The following is a 9,361-nucleotide window of genomic DNA, read 5'->3' on the forward strand; positions in this document are numbered from 1 at the left end:
CAGGAGCAATGGTAGGTCATGACTATTTTGCTCACCATTATAGAGGCTCCAAGAACATGAAAACCCTGCTTTGACCGTGGTTAAAAAAGCCAAGGGTTGATCTGATCATCAACTGGGTGTCTGATTCTCTGTCCCAGCATGGAGCAGACCCAGTCCCTTGCTGGGGACATCACTCACTGTCTTCTGGGATTTCTCTGGCCTCTGGGAACTTGTGCTACCTGAACCATGGGAGATGGGGCTTACCTCCTGATGGGCACTGGTAAGATTTACTTTCTGTCAAGTGTGATCTCAATGAATGGTAACAGTGTTTACCCATTGAGACTGAAAATTGCAGTTACAGTGATTTTTGTGCCATCTGCTTTCCACCAAACCCTCCTGGTTACATTTCCATCTTGGAAGAGTGGAAAGGGCATTAGATACTAATCCCCGCCCTATCAGATTTACCCTGCTGGATGACCTGGAGCTAGTCTCTGTCCCTTTCTGGGCTTTGAATTTTTCTAAAAAAATGACATCATTGGTTATTATAAATATTTCTAGAACCCCTTTCTTGCTCAAGATACAAAACAAAAAACAAACTAAAGTGATAGTAATCATAGAAATGGTTAAAAGATACAGCCAACATTCTTTCTGCTAATGTTTAGAGACGTGTGAATGGGTTCATCCCACATGTAAATGATTATGAAACTTGAAACCCAATTTTAGGACTCAGAGTTCTTGAGACTTGAAGTAGATTGTTATTTATTTGTTCTGCTATGAAGTACTAACTGACACTCAGAAGTGCCAGTAGGAAGATCTGGGCAAGGATCGCATTTCTGTTTTCTGGCAACAAGGCATCAACAAAGAAAACACACGTTGGCTCCATGCAGTTCTTACTTCCTGGGTGCAATGCACACTCTGGGAGCAGCAACTTCAGCTGAGTCTGACGTGCGGTCCCACGGAAAGTGGATAAAGACTCCGGTGGACGCTGCTGTGTGAGATTCACATCTTGTGTCATTTGCTGACAGCACAGAGTAGAGATTCCTGTTGGGCTGGTTAATCCCGTTGCTTTACACCTAGAACATCATGCATGGAGCAGAGCATTGAGTTGTTAATCTCTCTCACATCAAGCCATACATAATTTCATTCAAATATTTAGGGAGTGCCAGCAGATGACTTAAAAAAATCAGACTCAGAAATCACAATCTATATGTTAAAGTGTCCTTTGGAAAAGCTCATGGTGTTTTCTTGTGGCTTTGAGAACTGAAGAAAACCACAGAAACCACAATTCAGTTCCATCTTTCCCTTTGGTTAAGAATGGAGGCCCAAGGATGAGTAATCCTAAGCTTTACAGACTTAGAGCAGGGAGAAGCAGAGATACAGCTCAGGCTGTTGGATATGCTTATGTAAGAATGTCTGGGGAAGGCTCTTGGGGACTAGAACCTAAGCACAAGGCTTCCTTTTTTGCTATTTGGCCAAAGATAACCCATAGGTTTGCACTACTGTGTCTGTCCCGAAGGGGCACTCTTTTCCAGTTCACACAGAAGAGGTAACTGCAGAAAGCCCTGAACAAGCCCTGCTTGTACAACTACCATTCTTCAGCTGTATCACTTACTAAATGAATGCTGGTTTCCATGGCTGTTCTGGCCTTGTGTAAAAGAAGTTCTACCATTCACAAAGTTTTTGTTCTTTGTTATTGTGTTAAATGCATGTTCCCACATGGGTGTCAAAGGGAGCTCTGGGCCTGGCCTCTATTGTAAGAAGGAAAGAACTTGGAAAGGAGTTCAGTGACCACCTGTGGTCACAGCTCAAAACACGTCTGAACTGTAAGCATGGTATTTTGAGCCAAAGAGGAGTTTCAAAAAGAACCAGGGTTTTTCTTCATCCTCCTAAGCATGTTGAATATGAAATAATTGAAGAGTAAGTTTTGTTTTCTGAGATCAAGCAAGTTCCTTTATGTTTTCCTGTAATGTATGATGATATACTTACTTCCTCTCCTGTGATAGATTGAATATGAGTTGCATAATTCAATTTAATAAGGCTCTGTTTTGGGTGTGTGCATGTGCGTGCTAGTACTGGAGCTTAAACTCAGTGCCTTGTACTCTTTTCTTTGAGGCAAGTGCTCAACCACTTGAGCTACACCTCTCCTACCAGCTTTTTGGCGGTTAATTGGAGTTAAAACTCTCAGATTTTTCTGCTTAGGCTAGTTTTGAATTACAGTCCTCAGATCTCAGCTTCCAGAGTCACTAGGATTTGAAGTGTAAGCTACTAGTGCCTCATTTCTGAAACAAACCTAATTCTCAGTATAGCTTTTATGCTCACAAAGAGGAAGAAGAGTCTGGTCAAGTGTCCTCTATTTCTCCCTCAAAGACGGAAGTAATCTTGAACATAGAATTCCTTTAGAATTCCTTGTTTATAAGAGACTGCCAGACAGCAGAGAAATACCTTTATATGTGAAGTGCCTTCTTTATTTACTGCCTGGTCCTCTGACAAGGAAATCCTAGTTTTTTTTTTATTATTATTATTATTTATGAAATCCTAGTTTTAAGAGTATTTTTCATCATTCACACACAGAGATAAGTTTATTTTATTTTAGTTTACGTTTTTGGCTCTCATTCAGCTGAAAACAAGCCACGGAATGAGTCAGTGCCATTTAATAATATATACCTGTGAATTTTAATTGAAGTACGAATGCTGAATTATTTCACATAAGACAGCCACAGGGAACAACTCCCTCACTGACGTCAAGCGGGGAGAGATGAAGGCCACCTCACCAGCTTCTCATGCCAAGGCAGTAAGCATTTGGAGGTGACTGAGAAGTTGTGAGAAGTTGAACCGATCCCACAGCTGGTAAACTCTTCAGCGAAACAGGAGCCATTTGGCAAAATTTCTGAAACCACCAGTCCACGGTTCTGCTCTTTCCACCTCCTGCTAAGATGTCTGTGATGTGCAATGACATCCTCAACACCATTACAGCAGCCCACCCACAAATCCTCCACTCCTGGGGAGTGTGAAGCTTCCAAGAGGAGACACAGGACTTGTTTTGTTTTGGACCTGGGTGATATCTTCAGACACATCGAGACAAGTCACATCAACTACTGTTTGAGCTCACTGTTGGGCTGGAGCTGCAGATGCCTGCTTGTGAGAGCTCTCCCTCTCTTCCTTCCCCTTGGGTAAATTATGATGTGTTCTGGGGCTCACTGCTGACCTCTGAGGCCAGACAATGTCAAGTCTGGAACAATCTGATCATTGATCCTGGCTTGCTTGACAATGGATGGCAGCAGCCATGTGAACAGTCGATTCATGAGTCACCTCTGCCTTCAAAAATCTTATTGAGGACTCCCCACAACAGCCAGACAAGATGTCCTTGTGTCCTCCATTTTCTTGTCAATCCTACTGGAGAGGAAAATCTGAACGCTCCATGTATGCAACTTACAAGATTCTTCTTCTGGTCACTTTATATGATACAAAAAAAGTGGAAGAAGAAGGAAAAAAAGGAAAACTTCCTTTCTCTGGTAGGTCAGCCAGGAGGAAATCCAGGATAGAATTTGTTCACTCTTTTCCTGAACAGTCTCAGGCCTACATTACTCATCTCTTCTTAAAAGGTCAACCAACTTTGAATAGATTTGAGCAAACCCTTTTTCACTAGTTTTCATCTCAACTATGAACTAGGTGCCATTCATATGTTATATGACTATGTGGAAAACTTTGCCCTGGGCCTTAGTCACACTGGGAATCTTCCTGCATGATGACAGTTCAATGGCAGAGGTCCTAGAAATCCTACAGACCCTCGTTAAACAAACCCTCCTTCCTCTTTCCAGAATCAAGTTTTCACATTTGCATTACTATCTGATGTTGGGTGGGGATAGAAGCAGGGGCTGAGCAAGAAGCATTAGTGTTATGTGTCATCTTTTTTTTCCACTTGTTCACAGTATAGTCCATTGTTTCGAAAGGTTATAATCATGGTTGGCATTTTTATGGTCTTAAAGCACTTAGCAATCATATATAACTACATAATTATCTCAAGAGACATGTAATGCCATCTTCATTTTTGTAAATAGGTAAGCTGAATAGTCACAGGGAAAGTTGTGGAATGGTGAACCTCTGGCAATTGTTTAATCCATTCCTCTAGTTGTTTTTCAGTGGTTATTAAGGAGTAGGTTGAAAGAGGTATTCAAAGATGAATAAAATTGCATCTGTTTTTATAGAGCCCTAAATCAAATGAAAAAAAAAATTCAGTGTATACAAAATGATCAAAATGAAATATGGTATATTATACCTAGGGGGAATGTGGTGGACTTAGGAGGAAAAAACAAAAACAAAAACAAAACACTTGGTTTCAGAGAAGAGGGTTGGTTGAAAACAAGGAAAGCTTCAGAGAGGTGACAGTTAAACTGCTTCTTAAGCACCCCTTTTGCCACCAATGAGCAGGTTATGAGTCAACTGACTTTACTCTTCACCACAGTGTCTTCAACGAAAAAGCCGCATATTTCAACTGTGTGGTTTCTTGGATTCTAAAACATGGAGCCTTCTTTAGAGAAGTAAAGAGAGTCCCTATTAAAGTTGGTATTTTGGGGTGGAGTGGAATGAGCTCTTTACTACAGGTTGCCTTGGGAAAATACTTTAATGAATGCTGTGAAAATCCAAATAAATACCAGTTAAAGAGGAAGTTTGATTTCATTCCCTTGTGAAGGAGGTATTATTTAAGTGGGTGGGGAAAAGAGCCCTGGAGGAACATGCTTCTCAATGGAGAGGAAGAGAGAAGCCAAGGTCAAAGGTGGCTTCTGGTCAGACAATTGGAGCCCCTGGGCTCCCTGGGAGCCTTCCCTCTACCTTTGAACCCATGAAACTTTCTATCCCTCATGCCCTGGAGCCTGTCCAAGAAAACCCTCACCCTTTCACGTTAGAAGTTGGAATGATGAGGACATTCCAACCCTCAGGGATATGATGTTTTAAAAGCTGAAACCATGTTGGTAACCTCAGTTACTCTCTTTTAACAAAATCAGAGGGCCATGTATTGCTCTCTTTAGGATCTCTTTTCTTTTTTGCTTTTTTGTTGAGAGTAGAGTTTCAGAATCCTTGGGAATCATGGGAAACAAATCATCCAACAGGAGTTAATAGAGCCAAGTTATTTCACTTAAAGCCAAAGGGTCAAAGAAGACATTATGCAACAGGTGTCCAATCATACTTATTTTGTTTGTTCTTGCTGCCTGTTTTTTGGTTTGAACTTTGCATATGCCTTTGAACGTCTTACACAACCACCATATTCTTTAGATTCACCAGGGTTCAGAAACTGGCTTCAAGGCTTCAGTCACCAAAGAATATTTTGATTTCTCATGATTTTGCTAAATTTTTATTTTAAAGGTGATATACGGAGGCGTTACAGTTACATAAATCAGGTAATGAGTACATTTCTTTTTGAACAGTGTCCCCTCCCCCCTCATTTTCTCCCAGTGTTTTCCCTCCCCATCCCCCTCCCCACCCCCAGTTGTATAGTTCATTTCCAACATAGTGTCTAGTGAGTATCACTGCTGAATTATTTTACTTTGTCCCACCATTTCTGGGTTTCCCCTTCCTCTCCCCAAATCAGATAAATTTACATATAAGTCAAAGGATACAGAAATCAAAAAAAATAGCAACAAAAGGGAAAAAAACAGGGGAAAAATCCCACAGAGTACAATAAAAAACCTCTTGTAGCTGGGCACTGGTGGCTCATGTCTGTAATCCTAGCTACTCAGAAGGCTGAGATCTGAGGATCATGGTTCAAAGCCAGCTGGGGTAGGAAAGTCCATGAGACTCTTATCTCCAATAAACCACCAGAAAACCAGAAATGGTGCTATGGCTCAAGTGGTAGAGCACTAACCTTGAGCTGAAGAGCTGAGGGACAGCACCCAGGTCCAGAGTCAAGCCCCATGACTGAACAAAACAAAAAACAAAAACACTCCAAAACCTCTTGTTTTCATTTCTTGAAGTTCATTTCAATAAGCATCATTTTATATGATCATATGCATGTAGCTATTGATCCCTTGTGATCCTCTCCTAAGAATGTCCTTCTTTGGTCTCAGGGTGTGAATGTTTAGAGTCCTGTTTAATTTATCATGTAACATTTTCTGAACACTGCTTTAAGCATACATGTATTTGAAGTTTAGAATTTCAGGAGATGGTTTTCTTGCAAGATAAAATAAACTAGAATTCTATTTCTTTGAAGTTAATATTGGTAATTAAATAAAGAGTAGGTTCTACCACATTGTCAGTTTCCAAGTCTAAGCCATGTCATGTTTTTCCACGCAGTTGTCTCCTGGGTGGACTTAATAGGCAACTTATTCTAATTTCTACTAGTATCAAGCATAAATCTGGCAAGGAGGGCACTGAGAGAATTCCTTGGATTGCACAGAGAATAGATTCTCAGAAGAATGCTGCTCACTGCATCATTTAGCCCTGGAGTGACTAAGCTTTGTGCAACATCTCAGGAGATGTAATTACTACTCATAAGTAGGGGAAAGGAAACTTTGCATAAATAATTTGACGTGTGTGTTAGTGTGTGTGTGTGTGTGTGTGTGTGTGCACGTGTGCAGGTACTGGGGCTTGAGCTCAAGGACTAATGTTCTGCCTTAGCATTTCCTCTGTAGGCCATATCCCTACTGCTGTTGGTGAATTGGAGGCCAGAGGTTCCCAGATATATCTGCTTGGGCTGACCTCAAATCTTCAATCCTCAGATCTCAACCTCCTGGATAGTTAAGATTATAGGCCTGAGACACCAGCGACGGACATAATTTGACTTTTTAAGTCGAATTCTAGAATGCCAGTTTTCCTAGGAATAAAATGAAATGGTTCTACTTTCTTATGACAGATTTCAGTGTAAGCCCTTTTCAGGTTTTCAGGTAACTCTACAAGTAGTTCTTATGAACTATTGGACCTTGGTTTTCCACCACACACATGTTCTCTCTCTCTCTCCCTCTCTCTCTCTCTCCCTTTCTCTCTTTCTCTCTCCCCTTGGTATTTAAGTGGAAATACAGAAGGAGGTGACTGTCTTGAGCAAGATGGTTGGAGCCTCTGCTCTGAGCGGGTCAGGCATAATTACTGTTGTGTCCAGACATGCCCTGGTTTCCTCACAGGAGCACTCTGAGCCTCCTCTGAACTTCCAGGCTGCAGGGCTGAGCAGAGGGTACAGATTTTTCCTTCCAGACATTTGGCTTCTGAGTGATAGTTTTTGTTTTTGATTTTTGATATTGTTGTTGTTTCTAAAGTACATCAGATGTGGCTCCCTGCACCAGGAAGGCCCTGATGCCCCACTTCAAAGACTGGGCACCACTGGTGCAGGTCTGGAGACTCCAAGGACTCCCATCACTGGGGACACATTAGCCTCTATGACACTCATTTGAGACTGATTAGTCAAATATGACTAATCATCATGCTCAAAACTTTAAACCACCCGCTCTGCAGGGATAAGATGGACACTGTCATTGCGCCTGGAATTATGTGGGTCAACACCTCGTTTATATGCAGGAAGATTACTAAATTCAATAGAAAGATGGTTGAAGTGACATCCAGGCCCAGCATATGGTGCTTTTCATTGTTGATCTGGGGTCAGCATTTGAATTCAGAGCCAGTGGACTGAAGTGACGAAGGCCATGGTGAAAGTACTAAGGAAAGTTCAACAAAGGAAAGCCAGCAAATACTGAGTGAAAGTTGAAGTCAATTCCCCTAGAGCTATACTCTCTATATTTAGCTTTGGAAACACTAAGGAAGAGGGGGTGGGGGGAGAGAGAGGGAGAAAGAGATTGAGAAACAGAAACACAAAAACAGAGAGAAGAGAGGGAGAAATATGGAGAGCCAATAAGACCAAAAGAAATATCCAGAGACATACCCAGAGAGAGGGAGAGAGTTGATTTTCTCAAATTTACTAAAAGAGTGGTATATGTACTAAAAACCAGAACTCCTGACTCATCTTCCAGACCCATATAGAGAATCCATATAGAGAATAGCAGAGAAGAATTCAGACTTTGGGTCACACAGACCTGGCACCCATCCCTTACGGTCTTTTACTAGTTCTTTGATGATAGACAGACATATTCCCAATCCACTCATTTTTATTCTTCATTTGTGAAGAAAAGACCAATAATAATACCTATGCCAAGACCAATAATACCTATGTCATGTGTTACCAGGAGATTTAATTGTGACCATAGATGAATATACGGGGGGATCATTAAAAGAGTGAATATTCTTACTATCTCTGGTCTCATAGAAAAAAATATGCCTATAAATTCCCTAGAGGTGTTTTTCCAGCTCTCATGAAACTTTTGTTGTTTGATGTAAATGCATTATTCCAGGAAAAAAAAACTTCAGAATCCTGAGAATTATTTTTATACAATTACATTTGAAATAGGCTTATGCCACCATGGCATACTTAATGTTGGTTTATGAGCACAAGAGAAGAAAAAAATGTTGCACAGAAAAACAGAGAAACAGACAGACACAGAGGGAGACACACATACAGAAAGACAGAGAGAGAGAGAAAGACTGAGAGAGAGGTGATTTACTCAGAAAATTGAGAATGCTTTCTCACAGTATGGAAAACACAAACAGAAACTTATTGGTCAGCAGCAGAGGGCACTATTTGCATAATTTGCTTTGAGGGGTAAAAACAAGAGCTGTCTGAGCATTCATTCATTCACTCACTCATTTTGCTAAGGAGTTCTGCCATGAGAACAAACTAAATGAACACATGTGGTACAAACAGACTAAATGCGAAACCTTCACACAATAAGATAATAGGTACAAGCTTGGAGGCAAAGGGTTCATGGTTTAGGGGGTTTTCAAGATAAGAGCTCAGAACAGGATTACATAGCCTGGAAAAAATGTTCAAGGCAGTTGATGCAAAACGGTTCCTTAAATGATGAATATGATAAAGAATGGTTAAGACAAAAGATATTGCAGGCAACATAGACAAGCCAAGCAAAAACAAAGGATCCTGCATTGTCATGAACATCTTCATATAACTGACTGCCAGCACGCTGACATGTAGAATCATCAACATAGCCCCTCTGGGCAGCAGCTTTCACTAGCATAATGTCATTTGGCCCTTACTGTAACTCTGTGACTTCAGCCCTAAAGGAATTATTTGAATCTCACTAATGAGAAATTTGAACTTCTTTGAAGGACAGTCACTTGCGTCAGGTCACACCAGAATTCTCTGGTTAACATTAGGAATAAAACTCATTTTTCTCCCTGCTACTGAAGGAGAGAAGTGAATTTTGTGATATATACTCTTGGAAATGAGGATAAAGAATGAAGAATAAATGGGCTAAGTTGCAGCTGGCTAAAGCTTGACTGAAAGCTACACAGGGGATGCAATCTCAAGAAGGACTCTGAAATTTGGAAA

The sequence above is a fragment of the Dipodomys spectabilis genome, unplaced genomic scaffold (assembly GCF_019054845.1).
Source record: "Dipodomys spectabilis isolate Male_0828 unplaced genomic scaffold, ASM1905484v1 ptg000017l, whole genome shotgun sequence".
NCBI classification, from domain to species: domain Eukaryota; kingdom Metazoa; phylum Chordata; class Mammalia; order Rodentia; family Heteromyidae; genus Dipodomys; species Dipodomys spectabilis.